Source organism: Oryctolagus cuniculus, chromosome 3, assembly GCF_964237555.1.
Source record: "Oryctolagus cuniculus chromosome 3, mOryCun1.1, whole genome shotgun sequence".
NCBI lineage: Eukaryota > Metazoa > Chordata > Mammalia > Lagomorpha > Leporidae > Oryctolagus > Oryctolagus cuniculus.
Genome location: NC_091434.1, coordinates 37137678 through 37150422, shown reverse-complemented (window position 1 = coordinate 37150422; position 12745 = coordinate 37137678). Strand labels below are relative to the sequence as shown.

The 12745-nt window shown below is 42.6% G+C and overlaps 1 protein-coding gene across 12 annotated transcripts in view; it reads left to right on the top strand.

Annotated features, from left to right (window-relative positions):
- Positions 1-12745, top strand: part of CARF (calcium responsive transcription factor) — a 76006-nt gene that overhangs the window by 2943 nt on the left and 60318 nt on the right. For 8 of the 12 annotated variants that reach the window (XR_011387157.1, XR_011387156.1, XR_007920601.2 and 5 more), the window contains 2 exons: positions 3748-3915; positions 6949-7067. The gene's annotated coding sequence lies outside the window, so the exon portion shown is untranslated. The remainder of the gene's footprint in view (positions 1-3747; positions 3916-6948; positions 7068-12745) is intronic. The other 4 variants (XR_011387158.1, XM_070070358.1, XM_051849257.2 and 1 more) reach the window with 1 other exon arrangement.

The window sequence follows — 12745 nt, the reverse complement described above, 5'->3', positions numbered from 1 at the left end:
GTCCAATGTTTGAAAAAATTTAGGGGAGGCAGAGATGATATTATTTTATTTTTATTGTTGTTAATCTCTTATTATGCCTAATTTGTAAACTAACCTGTATCATTGGTTTGAATATCTGGGAGAAAACAAAAGTGCCATCTGAGGTTTGAGGCATCCACTAAGGGTCCTGGAGTGTGTCCCCTGTGGATAAGGGGATGACTACTGTATTTGATAACTTCAGCTCTCTTACTCATAAAAAAAATAAGATCTACATTAGAGTTATTATAAAAATTAAACGACATTTATGAAAATCTCAATTAAAAAGCAAAGAGATAAAAAGAGATACATATGTGCAGAATGAGAAGGGAAGAAACCAAGATTTTAGAGAAGATTCTAGGGAGTGCAAAGCTTAAGCAAAAAAGACTGAGGGAGGGGTTGTGGGTCAGCACTGTGGCTTAGTAAGCTAAGCTTCTGCCTGTGGTATAAGCATCCCATTTGAGCGGCAGTTCGTGCCCCAGCTGTTACTCTTTCAATCCAACTCTGTGCTTATGGCCTAGGAAAGCAGTGGAAGATGGCCCAAGTGCTTGCACCCTCGCACCTACATGGGAGACCAGGAAGTGGCTCCTGGCTTCAGATCGGCCCAGCTCTGGCTGTTGCAGCCATTTGTGGAGTGAACCAGTAGATGGAAGACCTTTCTCTCTGTCTCTTCCTTTCTGTAACTCTGCCTCTCAAAGAAATAAATAAAAATCTTAAAAAAAAATGTGCAGACATCAGCCTTAGACAATTAAAAAATAAAGTTAAAATAGGCTATTGTTTCTGTATATCAGCATATATTTAAAGTTTTCATGCAGATTTAACTCATGTAGATTTAAAATTTTGATGTGGATTGTAATTTTTAAAACTCATCTTTAAAAGAAATGATCCCATTAAAATATTTGTAAATTGAGTCTCCATTTAATTTTGACAACCTGATTCATAGTACATTTGTACTTACTATAAAAGAAACATATCATTCACCCACCTCTAAAAGATGAGAGACATTTTCTTTCTTTTTCCAAAGTTTTAAGAGACTTATTTATTATTTGAAAGGCAGAGTTACTGATCTCCCATCCTCTGGTTCATGCCCTAAATGGCTGCAGTGTCTGAGGCTTGGCCAGGCTGAAGCCAGGAGCCTGAAACTCCATCCAGGTCTCCCACGTGAGTGGCGAGGCCCAAGTACATGGACCATCTTCCATTGCTTTTTCCAGGCACACCAGCAGGGAGTTGGATCAGAAGTGGAGCAGCCAGGACACAAAGTAACCCACTGTGCCACAATATTGGCCTAAGAAATTTTATTTTCAGAAGTACTTTTTAACAGTATTTTTTAATGTTGTTAATAAGATGATACACTAATATTGAATACATTTCAAGACCCTTTAAATCTTGGGACATTAGTCTAGGTACCTGGAATTAAGAGAGACTTTAAACTTCAAGTGACCTCATCATTCAGTTACCATATTTAGAGATTTTTTTCTCAAATTGTTTAGTTTTTTTAAGCACAATTTTTTTTATAAAGATTTATTTATTGATTTGAAAGAGTTACACAGGAGAGGCAGAGAGAGAGGTCTTCCATCTGATGGTTCACTCCCCAATTGGGCACAATGGCTGGAGTTGCATCCATCTGAAGCCAGGAGTGAGGAGCTTCTTCCAGGTCTCCCACATGGGTCCAGGGGCCAAGGACTTGGGCCATCCTCTAGTGCTTTCCCAGGCCATGGCAGGGAGCTGGATTGGAAGTGGAGCAGCCAAGTCACGGACATGTGCCCATATAGGATGCCAGCACTTCAGGCCAGGGCGTTAACTTGCTACACCACAGCGTCAGTCCCTCAAATTGTTTTTTTGTTTTGTTTTTTTTTTTTTTTTTGTTTTTGTTTTTGTTTTTGTTTTTTTGACAGGCAGAGTGGACAGTGAGAGAAAGAGACAGAGAGAAAGGTCTGCCTTTGCCATTGGTTCACCCTCCAATGGCCGCCGCGGCCGGCGCACCACACTGATCCGATGGCAGGAGCCAGGTGCATCCTGGTCTCCCATGGGGTGCAGGGCCCAAGGACTTGGGCCATCCTCCACTACGCTCCTGGGCCACAGCAGAGAGCTGGCCTGGAAGAGGGGCAACCGGGACAGAATCTGGCGCCCCGACCGGGACTAGAACCCGGTGTGCTGGCGCCACAGGCGGAGGATTAGCCTATTGAGCCACGGCGCCGGCAAATTGTTTAGTTTTAACAGGTACATTTTAATATACAGAAATCTATTTGGGGAAGTTCAACATAATCAGATGTAAAGATAATTTTTTTAAGATTTATTTTATTTATTTGAAATTACAGTGAGAGAGAAAGAGAGAATCTTCCATCTGCTGGTTCACTTCCCAAAGGGTCACAACAGCCAGGAGTAGGCCAGGCTGAAGCCAGGAGCCAGGAGCTTCTTCCAGGTGTCCCATGTGGGTGCAGGGGCCCAAGCACTTAGGCCATCTTTTGCTGCTTTCCCAGGCACATTAGCAGGGAGCTGGATTGCGAAATGGAGCAGCCAGTACCTGAATTGGCACCCATATGGGATGCTGATGTCACTGGCAGGGGCTTTACCCTCTATGCTACAACGCCAGCCCCAAGATAAATTTTTTATAAATGTATACACCTGAGAAATAAAAGTTTTTCAACAAATAGAATAAAATCAGAACTGCAGTAACCCAAGTATGGTCCTTCATGGAGATGGGTGATTACAACCTGAATAGTCTCTTCCCCTGTCATGTGTTTGCTAGGTGTAAATCAAAAGAGCTCCTTCATTCTGTACATCAAAAAACAGAAGCATGAATTTTAGTTTTTTCCTAATTTTTTGATGTAAGATAAAATCTACTTTTGTAATGTAATGCAAAGCATTCTAGGAAGCAATTTGTTAGCAAAATTTAATTATGTAGGGTATTTTTTAAAAAGATTTATTTCTGTATTTGAAAGGCAGAGAGAGAGAGAGAGAAAAGTCTTCCATCTGCTGGTTCACTCCTCAAATGGCTGCAACAGCTGGTGCTGGGCCAGTTCGAAGCCAGGAGCTTCTTCCAGATCTCCCACACGGGTGCAGGGGCCCAAGGACTCAGGCCATCTGCTGCTGCTTTCCCAGGCCATAGCAGAGAGCTGGATCAGAAGTGGAGCTGCTGGGACTAGAACCGGTGTCCACATGGGATGCGGACCCCGCAGGTGGCAGCTTTAGCTGCTACGCCACAGCGCCAGATTCCTCTAGGGTATTTTCTGAAATCCAATCATTATTGATCACCTGGACTTAATTTTTTATTATTTTCTTCTTTCTGCTCCCTTTACCCAGTCCTAGTATTTTTTGCTTAAGAAAAGTTTGTCAACTCTAGGTTACTAAATAGGGGAGCTTTTACTTTCTAGCTTCTTGTGCCTCCAAAAGAGGATACCCTGTTAGTAAATATTTTCACTGAGGGGGAAGAAATGTAATTTGCTACAGGGGTCTTTGTTTCAGTGGTAATTATAAAATGTGAGAATTGAAACCAAAGCTTATTCAGATTCCCTAATTTTAGGTAAGATGACAGGCGTGGAGAGGTGAAATCACCTAATTCAAGACACACAGAGTTCTCTCTAGAGTTAGTCATGATCTGTAGTTCTCTCAGCTGAATCTGAGACTGAGCACGACTAACTAAAATCTGCATCATGAGATCTAGTCATTTTCTTTATAGGTAGGGTTTCTAAAATTTCTCTCATCTTTAGATTGAATACTTTCTCATTACAGAAAGCAACACCACTGTGAAGACACAGCTGTAGCTCTTGCATAAAAGAAGCTACAACTATCATGATTTAGTGCCCCCAAAAGGAGGAACTTCAATGGATAAGAAGGGGCATTTCTGGGGGCAGTAGAATGTTGAAGGCCGGCCATTTAGACTTGAGCCACTGCCTGAAGGTAATAATCTTACTTTTAACTTCTCAAAAGTTACAGCTTCACAAATGCTAACTGTTGTCTATTACATATTAATGAAAAAGTCAAATTATATATATGGGTACCTTGTTCTATTTGAGACTACTAGTTGGAAAAAAATACATATTTAATATTACTATCTTAATTCTTCAACATTTTCTTTTGACAGAGTTAGTTGGGATTCAGGGATGATAGCTTATATCATGTATTGACACTTGAGGATAGGTGAGAAAATCTATGTCTCCCTGCAGTTGTCAAGATTGAAAGGTAATGCAAATTGATGGAAGAAAACAGAGAGGAAAGAGTAATTCTTTTCAGTACATTCAAATTATTTTTTCAGAGTATTTATGACTTTAAAAATGCTTTTTTTAAAAAATGAAAAGGATTTATTTTTATTTCTTTATTTGAAAGACAGAGGGAGAGAGAATGATCTTCCATCTGCTGGTTTGTTGCCCAAATGGCCACAATAACCAGGACTGGGCCAGGCCAAAGCCAGGAGCCAGGAACTCCATGGTGCTCTCCCATTTGAGTTGCAGGGGCCCAGGTATTTGAGCCATCTTCTGCTGCCTTCCCAGGTACATTAGCAGGAAGCTGAAGCAGAAGCAGAGCAGCTGGGACTCACACTGGCATATGGGATGCCAGTGCAGGTAGTGGGTTAACCTGCTGCCACATGAAACTGAATGGGTGTGATGCCTTCTATTTTGGAAGGTTATTATTTACTGATTCAGTTTCTTTTATGGATACTCAGATTATGACTTTCTCCTTGTATGAGTTTGTTACTGGTTTTAGCTAACACTAAGCCTGATTGCTTTCTCTCTCTCTCTCTCTCTCTCTTTTTTTTTTTTTTAATCATTTATTTGTGCTGATAGGGCATATGGCTCATTGTATGGGCATATTTTGAGGTTTACAGTCTAAATATAATCATAAAAGCATATTCCCACTTATCTAAATCTAAGGCCCTCTCCTGGAAGTGTAACTTTCTTTCTTTCTTTCTTTTTTTTTAAAATTTTATTTATTTTATTTGAGAGGTAAAGTTACAGACAGTGAGAGGGAGAGACAACAGAGAGAAAGGTCTTCTATCCACTGGTTCACTCCCCAGATGGCTGCAACAGCCGGAACTGCTGGAACTGCTCCCATCTGAAGCCAGGAGCCAGGCGCTTCTTCTGGGTCTCCCATGTAGGTGCAGGGGCCCAAGGACTTGGGCCATCTTCTGCTCTTCCAGGCCATGGCAGAGAGCTGGATTCGAAGTGGAGCAACTGGGACTAGAACCGGAGCCCATATGGGATGCCGACGCTGCAGGCGGAGGATTAACGTGCACCATGGTGCCAGCCCCTCACCTTTTAAATTCCTGCAGTGGCAGTAGGGGGTCTGAAGCTGTGGACCAGGAGCTTGACCCAAGCCTCTTACATGGGTGGCAGAGGTGCTTTAACTCAGGCACTCTGAATGCAGGCATCACAACCAGCGGTCCAACTGTGAAGCTGAACCCCTACCCCCATCTTTTGAATTTTAAATATTGTAATAGGTATATAATGGTTTTACAGTGTTGTTTTAATTTCCATTTGCCTGATGACTAGTGCTTATGTGCATGTTTTGGTATGCCTGTTTACTAGCTGTACCTCTTTAGCGAAGTGTCTCTTCAAATATTTTGCATGTTTTTAAAAAAACTGGGATGTTTTATTGTTGAGTTCTAACTGCTGTTTACAGAGTTTGCATGTAAGTCAGGTATATGTTTTTTGGATTTTTTCCCCATTTTTAATGAGCAAACGTTTTAAATTTTTATGAAGTTACGCATTTTTATCTTTTTTGAAAAAAGATTTATGTATATGTGTATGTATTTAAAAGGCAGAGTGACAGAGAGCGGGAGAGACAGAAATGGAGATATCTTCCATTTGCTGGTTTACTCTCCAGATGCCTTTAACAGCCAGGGCTGGGCCAGCCCAAAGCCAGGAACCAGGAATTACATTCAGGTGTCCCATGCACATAGCAGGAACCCAAGTACTTGGATGGTAATCTGCCTCCCAGGTACATTAGCAGGAAGCTAGATTGGAAGCAGAATTGCCAGGGCTTGAACCAGCATTTTGATTTGAGATGCGGGCTTCCCAGATGGGTAGTTTAATCCCATGTGTCACAATGCCTGTTCTAGATTTTTAACTTTTATAAATTTTCAACTTTTATATTGTGTGGTTTTTGTTTACTGTTTGTCATCTTTGCCACGCCCAAGATCATAAAAATTTTCTCCCATGTTTTCTTGTAGGAGTTTTGTTTTTAGTTTTTCATTTATTTGGAAGAGTTACAGCGAGAGAAGGAGAGACAGAGAGAGAGCTTCCATCCACTGATTCACTCCCTAGATTTCTGCAACAACCAGGGCTGGGCTAGGCTGAAGCCTGGAGCTTCTTCCAGGACTCCCACATGGGTGACAGGGGTGCAAGCACTTGGGCCATCTTCTGCTGCTTTATTCAGGCCATTTGCAGGGAGTTAGGGAATTTCTGGAACATGAACTGGTGCCTATGATTGACTTTAAGTTCATTTTTTATGTGTTGTGGAGCAGTCAAAGTTTATTGTTATGCATATAGCTATTTAGGTTTTTTTTTTCCCCCCTTTTTGTACCATTTGATAAAAAGAACTTCCTTTTTCTTATGATTGCCTTGGTACCTTTGTCAAAAAGCAGTTGACCAAGGGCTGATGTTGTGGTGTAGCAGATTAAGATGCTACCTCCGACTCTGGCATCCCATATGGGTGCCAGTTCAAGTACCTGCTGCTTGAGTCCTGGCTGTTCCACTTCTAACCCAGCTCCCCTTCTAATCTAGCTCCCAACTAAAGTGCCTTGGAAAAGCAGCAGAAAATGGCGGCTATTTAGGGAGTAAACCAATGAGCAGAAAATCTCTTTCTCTATCTTTCCTTTTGTTTCTGTTATTCTGCCTTTCAAGTAAATTAAATAAAAATTTTAAGAAGATTTTATTTAGGATTTTTGTGTTTGTATGCTTACAATTGTACAAAATAAATTTTATTTCTCTTCAGGTATGGTGAAGCCGACAGATCAGGAGAGGAATGCTATTGGAAAGATAGTTTGCTCATCACAGTTTATAGGAGGAGGGGAGCATGCCGCCCAGTGCAGGGCCATTCAAAAGAACACCAAGGTTGGTAGCAGACAGGTGGGACATGGTACAGCAAGGGAACCTTTTTGGTCATTTCCTGGGTGGGAATGAGCAATGCAGTGAGTAAACGGGCTAACAGGTCTAGGATTAGTTAGTTCAAATAATTCCGGGGTGTATTGGCTGCTCTTAGTTGGCTGGTTACTTGCATAAGAAAGGCAAGTTTATATAGGAGGGACTTTGCCATCAAATTAGTTAATCCTTGGACGAGTAGTCCTTCCCTGGTCAGCAAGACCTCAGAGATCAAAATATCATACACAAAAACCTGAAAACATGATTAATATAATGATTAAAATTGAACCATGGTTTTTCTTTCTTATACTGTGCTTGTCAATTTTGGCATCCAATTTATACTTTCCTTATAGAATGAGTTGGGAGTAATATATCTTTACACTGTAGAGGAGTTTATATAAAATTGAAGTTACTTAGTTTTTAAATGCTTACCTATAAATATGTCATGACTTGGGAACACTATAGGAACACTGTTTACTTTCCATTCAGCTTCTTTAACTTATATAGGGCTGTTCATCAATTATGTTTCTTCTGGCATTTGTTTTGATAAGTTCTTTTTTTAAAGATTTATTTATTTATTTATTTATTTATTAGAGAGGCAGAAGCAGAAGCAGAGAGAGAGAGAGATGCCTTCCATCCTCTGGTTCTCTCTCCAAGTAACCTCAACAGCCTAAGGCCAGGCCAGGCTAGGCCAAAGGCAGGAACACGGAATTCCATCCAGGTGTCCTATGTGAGTGGCAAGGGCCCAAGTCCTTGGGCCATCTTCCTGCTGCTTTCTCAGGCACATTAGCAGGGACCTGGATAGGAAATGGAGCAGCTGGGACACAAACTGGTACCCATATGGGTACCACAGCTTAACCTGCTACGCCACACCACTGGCCTCAGAAGCTCTTTTTTCCTTTCCCTCTTGTCTCCTCTTCCCCCTCCTCCCCTCCCCTCCTCTCCTTTCCTTTCTTCCTTCCTTGTCTGTCTTTTCTTCTTTCTACAGAGAAATAACTTGTGGCATTATTGACCTCTATTGTGTCTTTTTTGCTCTTTCATTGGATTACACTGTTTATTATGGGCTTCCTTTTTTTTCTTTCTTTCTTCTTTTTTTTTTTTTTTTATTTATTTGGAAGTCAGAGAGTTACAGAGAGGCAGAGGCAGAGCCAGAGAAAGGTCTTCCACCTACTGGTTCACTCCCCAGATGGCTACAACGGCTGGAGCTTGGCTGATCCAAAGCCAGGAGCCAGGAGCTTATTCTGGGTATCCCATGCAGGTACAGGGGTCCAAAGATTTGAGCCATCTTCTACTGCTTTCCAAGGCCATAGCCTAGAGCTGGATTAGAAGTGGAGCAGCCAGGACTTGAACCATCCCCATATGGTATACCAGCACTGCAGGCAGTGGTTTTACCTGCTATGCCACAGCACCAGCCCTGGGCTTCCTTCTTAATGTGTGTGTGTGTGTTTTTTTTTAAAGATTTCTTTATTTGAAACTCAAAGTTACACAGAGAGAGAAGGAGATGCAGAGAGAGAGAGAGAGAGAGGGAGAGAGAGAGAGAGAGAGAGAGAGAGAAAGAGAAAGGTCTTCCATCCACTGGTTCACTCCCCAATTGGCTGCAACGGCCAGAGTTGCGCTGATCCGAAGCCAGGAGCCCGGAGCTTCTTCCTGGTGTCCCACGTGGGTGCAGGGGCCCAAGAACTTGGGCCATCTTCTACTGCTCTCCCAGGCCATAGCCGAGAGCTAGATCGGAAGTGAAGCAGCTGGGACTCGAATCGGTGCCCATATGGGATGCTAGCACTGAAGGCTGTGGCCTTACCCGCTAACCCACAGTGCTGGCCCCCTTAATGTGTTTTTATTTCTTGTTTTTCTGACTCTTTAGTTGAATACCTAGCTTGTTAATTCAGTCTTTTTTCTTTCCCATAGAAACCTGGTTTTAAAAAAATTTATTTTTTAAGCAGAAGTTACATAGTTTACAGTGTATATTATGTGTTGAGTATGTATACATGGAGGAATGGCTAAATTAAGCCAATTAACATTTATTACCTTGTATACTTAGTTTTTTGTGGTGATAACACTTAAAATTTTACATTGTCAGCAGTTCTCGGATACACAATAGAGTTTATAATTTAATCACCATGATATGCAGTAGTTCTCTTAACCCTATTCCTCCTGTATATCTGAAATTTTGTATCCTTTGTCCTATAATGAGAGTTTAAGGCTATAAATTTCCATTGAAATTAGTTATTGCTGCTAATCTCTCACTGTGCCTAATTTTTAAATTAAATTTTATCTCATAGGTATGCCTATATAGGAAAAATACCCTATAAATGTAGCCTTCAGTACTATCTGAGGTTGTCGGACATCCACTGGGGGTCTTGGAAGGTATCTTCCAGGGATTTGGGTAGACAACTGTAAACATTACCCCCATCTACTCTAAGACTTTTTTTTTTTTTTTTTGAGATTGAAAAGTATTTATTAGAATCAAGGACATCTAGCCAGAGGGCATCGGGGGGGAGGGTCTTCCAAGAGAGGAAAACCCAAAAGGATTGGTGGTAGTGGGCTTTTTAAGTACAATTTTGATGGGAAAAAAAAAAAAAAAAAGCCTGACAATCATATTGGCATTCAGTTTCCAGGCAGGGACAAAAGCCATCAAAAGACCTCATTTTCAGTTCTCCATCCTGTCTGGCCTGCTAAGGGTGGGATAGTAAGCTGTGAGCTCAGGAAGAACTCCCTTCCTGTTCTCATGGTAAATTTGGAGATTCTGAAGGAAGGAGGGCTGGTGGCTTGTTTGTTCTTGCTAAAGATAAAGTTTTGGGGAAGGAAGCAAATATTTTACACCCCAAATTCCATTGGGATCCCTGACTACCTATTAACCCTTCTGACTTCTCACACTCCTACCTCCCAAAGATTGAACCCCTAACATCTGTTAGGTGGGACTGGAAGATGATCGCTCTGGCTGCTTCGTGCTGAAAAGGGGTGTCTTTGGGAAGGGGAGTAAGACATCTTTTCTAAAATTCTGTGTTACAATAGAGAACACTCAACTCATAAACTTAAAAACTTTATTTGCATTAAATCTTTATAAAATGAATGTTTTAGAAGTATAGTAGGATGGACATTGTGGCCCTGTGGATTTAGCTGCTGCTCAGAATACCTGCATCCCTTAGTGGAGTTCTGGCTTGAGTCCCAGGTATTCCACTTCCAGTCCATCTTCCGGCTAATGGATACAGAGAGGCAGCAGATGATGGCTCAAGTTCTCGGGTCCCTGCTACCATGTGAGAGACCAGGCTGGAATCCCTGGCTTCTGGTTGCTTAGGGCATTTGGGAATTGAAGCAGTGGTTGGAAAATATTTCTTTCTCTCTCTCCTCCCCTCTCTCTCTCTTTTTTGCTCTGCCTATCAAGTAAATGAAAATAAATAAACATTAAAAAAATAGAAATATATGAAAGGGTGTACCAGCACCCTGTCACATAAAAGCAATTTTAATAAGCCAGTACAGGAGTATAATTAAGGGTAGAGTAAAGGGATTACATCATACCAATCTGCTCTTCTTTGAATTTATTCTGGTGGCTTGGAAAGTCATTTAAATTTTAATTTTATTTGAAAGGGAGAGAGAAAGAGATCTTCCAACTGCTCTTTCACTTCCCAAATGCCCATAACAGCCAGGGCCAGGTCTGACCAAAGCCAAAAGCCCAGAACTTTATTTGCTTTGCATAATTCTGCATGGGTGGCAGGGACCCAAGTATTTGAGGTATCATCTGCTACCTCTCAGGGTGGGCATTGGCTCTAAGATGGATCAGAAGTGAAGTAACCAGGACACAAACCAACGCTCCGGTACTGGATGCTAGCATCCCAAGCAGTGGCTTCAATACTCCATCACATGCCCATCCTTGGCAAGTCATTTAATAAAAGTGTTTCCTCCCTCCCTCCCTCCTTTCCTCTTTTTATTTGACAGAGTTGGTGAGAGAGACAGAAAGAAAGATCTTCCTTCCGTTGGTTCACCCCCAAAATGGCCTCTATGGCCAGAGCTACGCCATTCTGAAGCCAGGAGCCAGGTGCTTCCTCCTGGTCTTCCACGCGGGTGCAGGCGCCCAAGCACTTGGGCCATCCTCCACTGCTCTCCCAGGCCACAGCAGAGAGCTGGACTGGAAGAGGGGCACCGGGACTAGAACCTGGAGCCCATATGAGGTGCTGGCGCCGCAGGTGGAGGATTAGCCAAGTGAGCCATGGCGCCAGCCCCAAAAGTGTTACTTTTCTTACCTATATAGCATGGAAATTTTTCACCTAAATTGTACAATAAGAAACCACATTAGGATGAGAGATTTCTGTAACATAAAATATTCTATAAAAATGCTAAGTGCTCAGGGCCAGCATTGTGGCATAGCAGATAAAACCAATCCCTGTGACATCAGCATCCCATATGGATGCCAGTTCATGTCCCGTCAGCTCCACTTTGGATCCACTCCCTGCTGATGGCCTGGGAAAAGTAGCAGAAGATGGTCCAAGTGTTTGGGACCCCTGCTAGCCTTGTGGGAGACCTGAATGAATCTCTTTAGTTTAGGCTTAGCCCATCCCTAGCTGTTACAGCCATCTGAGGAATGAACCAGCAGATGGAAAATTGATCTCTCTCTCTCCCTCTCCACCCCCCTCTCTTTCTCTCTTTATGTAACTCTCATTTCCAAATAAATAAAATAAAAATCTTAAAAAAAAAAAAAAAAGCTAAGTGCTGAGCACAACAGATTAAACTACTACTTGGGATATCTGTCTTCTATATAAGAGTGTTGGATTGAGTCCTGGAGTCCCAGCTACTCTGCTTCTGATCTGGCTTCCTGCTAGTGTACCTAGGAAGCAGCACATGATGGCTCAAGTACTTGAGTCCCTGCCACCCACTTGGGAGACCCAGATGGAGTTCCTGGCTTCTGGGTTTGGCGTGGCCTGGCCTCAGATATTCGAGCCATTTGGGAAGTAAGCCAGCAGATGGAAGATATATTTCTCTCTCTGTGTATAAATCTCTCTCTCTCTTTCTCTTTCTCTCTCTCTCTCTCTCTCTCTCTCTCTCTCTCTCTCTCTGTCATTCTACTTTTAATAAATAAATAACAAATAAATAAATCTTTTTAAAAGATGTTAACTGGGGGGGCCGGCACTGTGGCTCACTTGGTTAATCCTCTGCCTGCGGCGCTGGCATCCCGTATCGGCGCCAGGTTCTAGTCCCAGTTGCTCCTCTTCCAGTCCAGCTCTCTGCTGTGGCCTGGGAAGGCAGTGGAGGATGGCCCAAGTGCTTGGGTGCCTGCACCCGCATGGGAGACCAGGAGGAAGCACCTGGCTCCTGGCTTCGGTTAGGTGTAGCTCCGGCCGTAACGGCCATTTTGGGGGTGAACCAATGGAAGGAAGAACTTTCTCTCTGTCTCTCTCTCTCTCTCTCACTGTCTAACTCTGCCTGTCAAATTAAAAAAAAAAAGATGTTAACTGGGGGCCAGTGTTGTGGTGCAGAGGGTTAAACTGCTGTCTGCAACTATATGGCTGCCAGTTCTAGTCCTGGCTGCTCCACTTCCCATCTGGCTCCCTGCTAATGCGTCTGGGAAAGCAGTGGAAAATGACTCAAGTACTGGGCCCCCTGCCCTGACATATGATCTAGATGAAGTTTGGCTTTGCCTAGCTCCTGCTGTTGAGGCC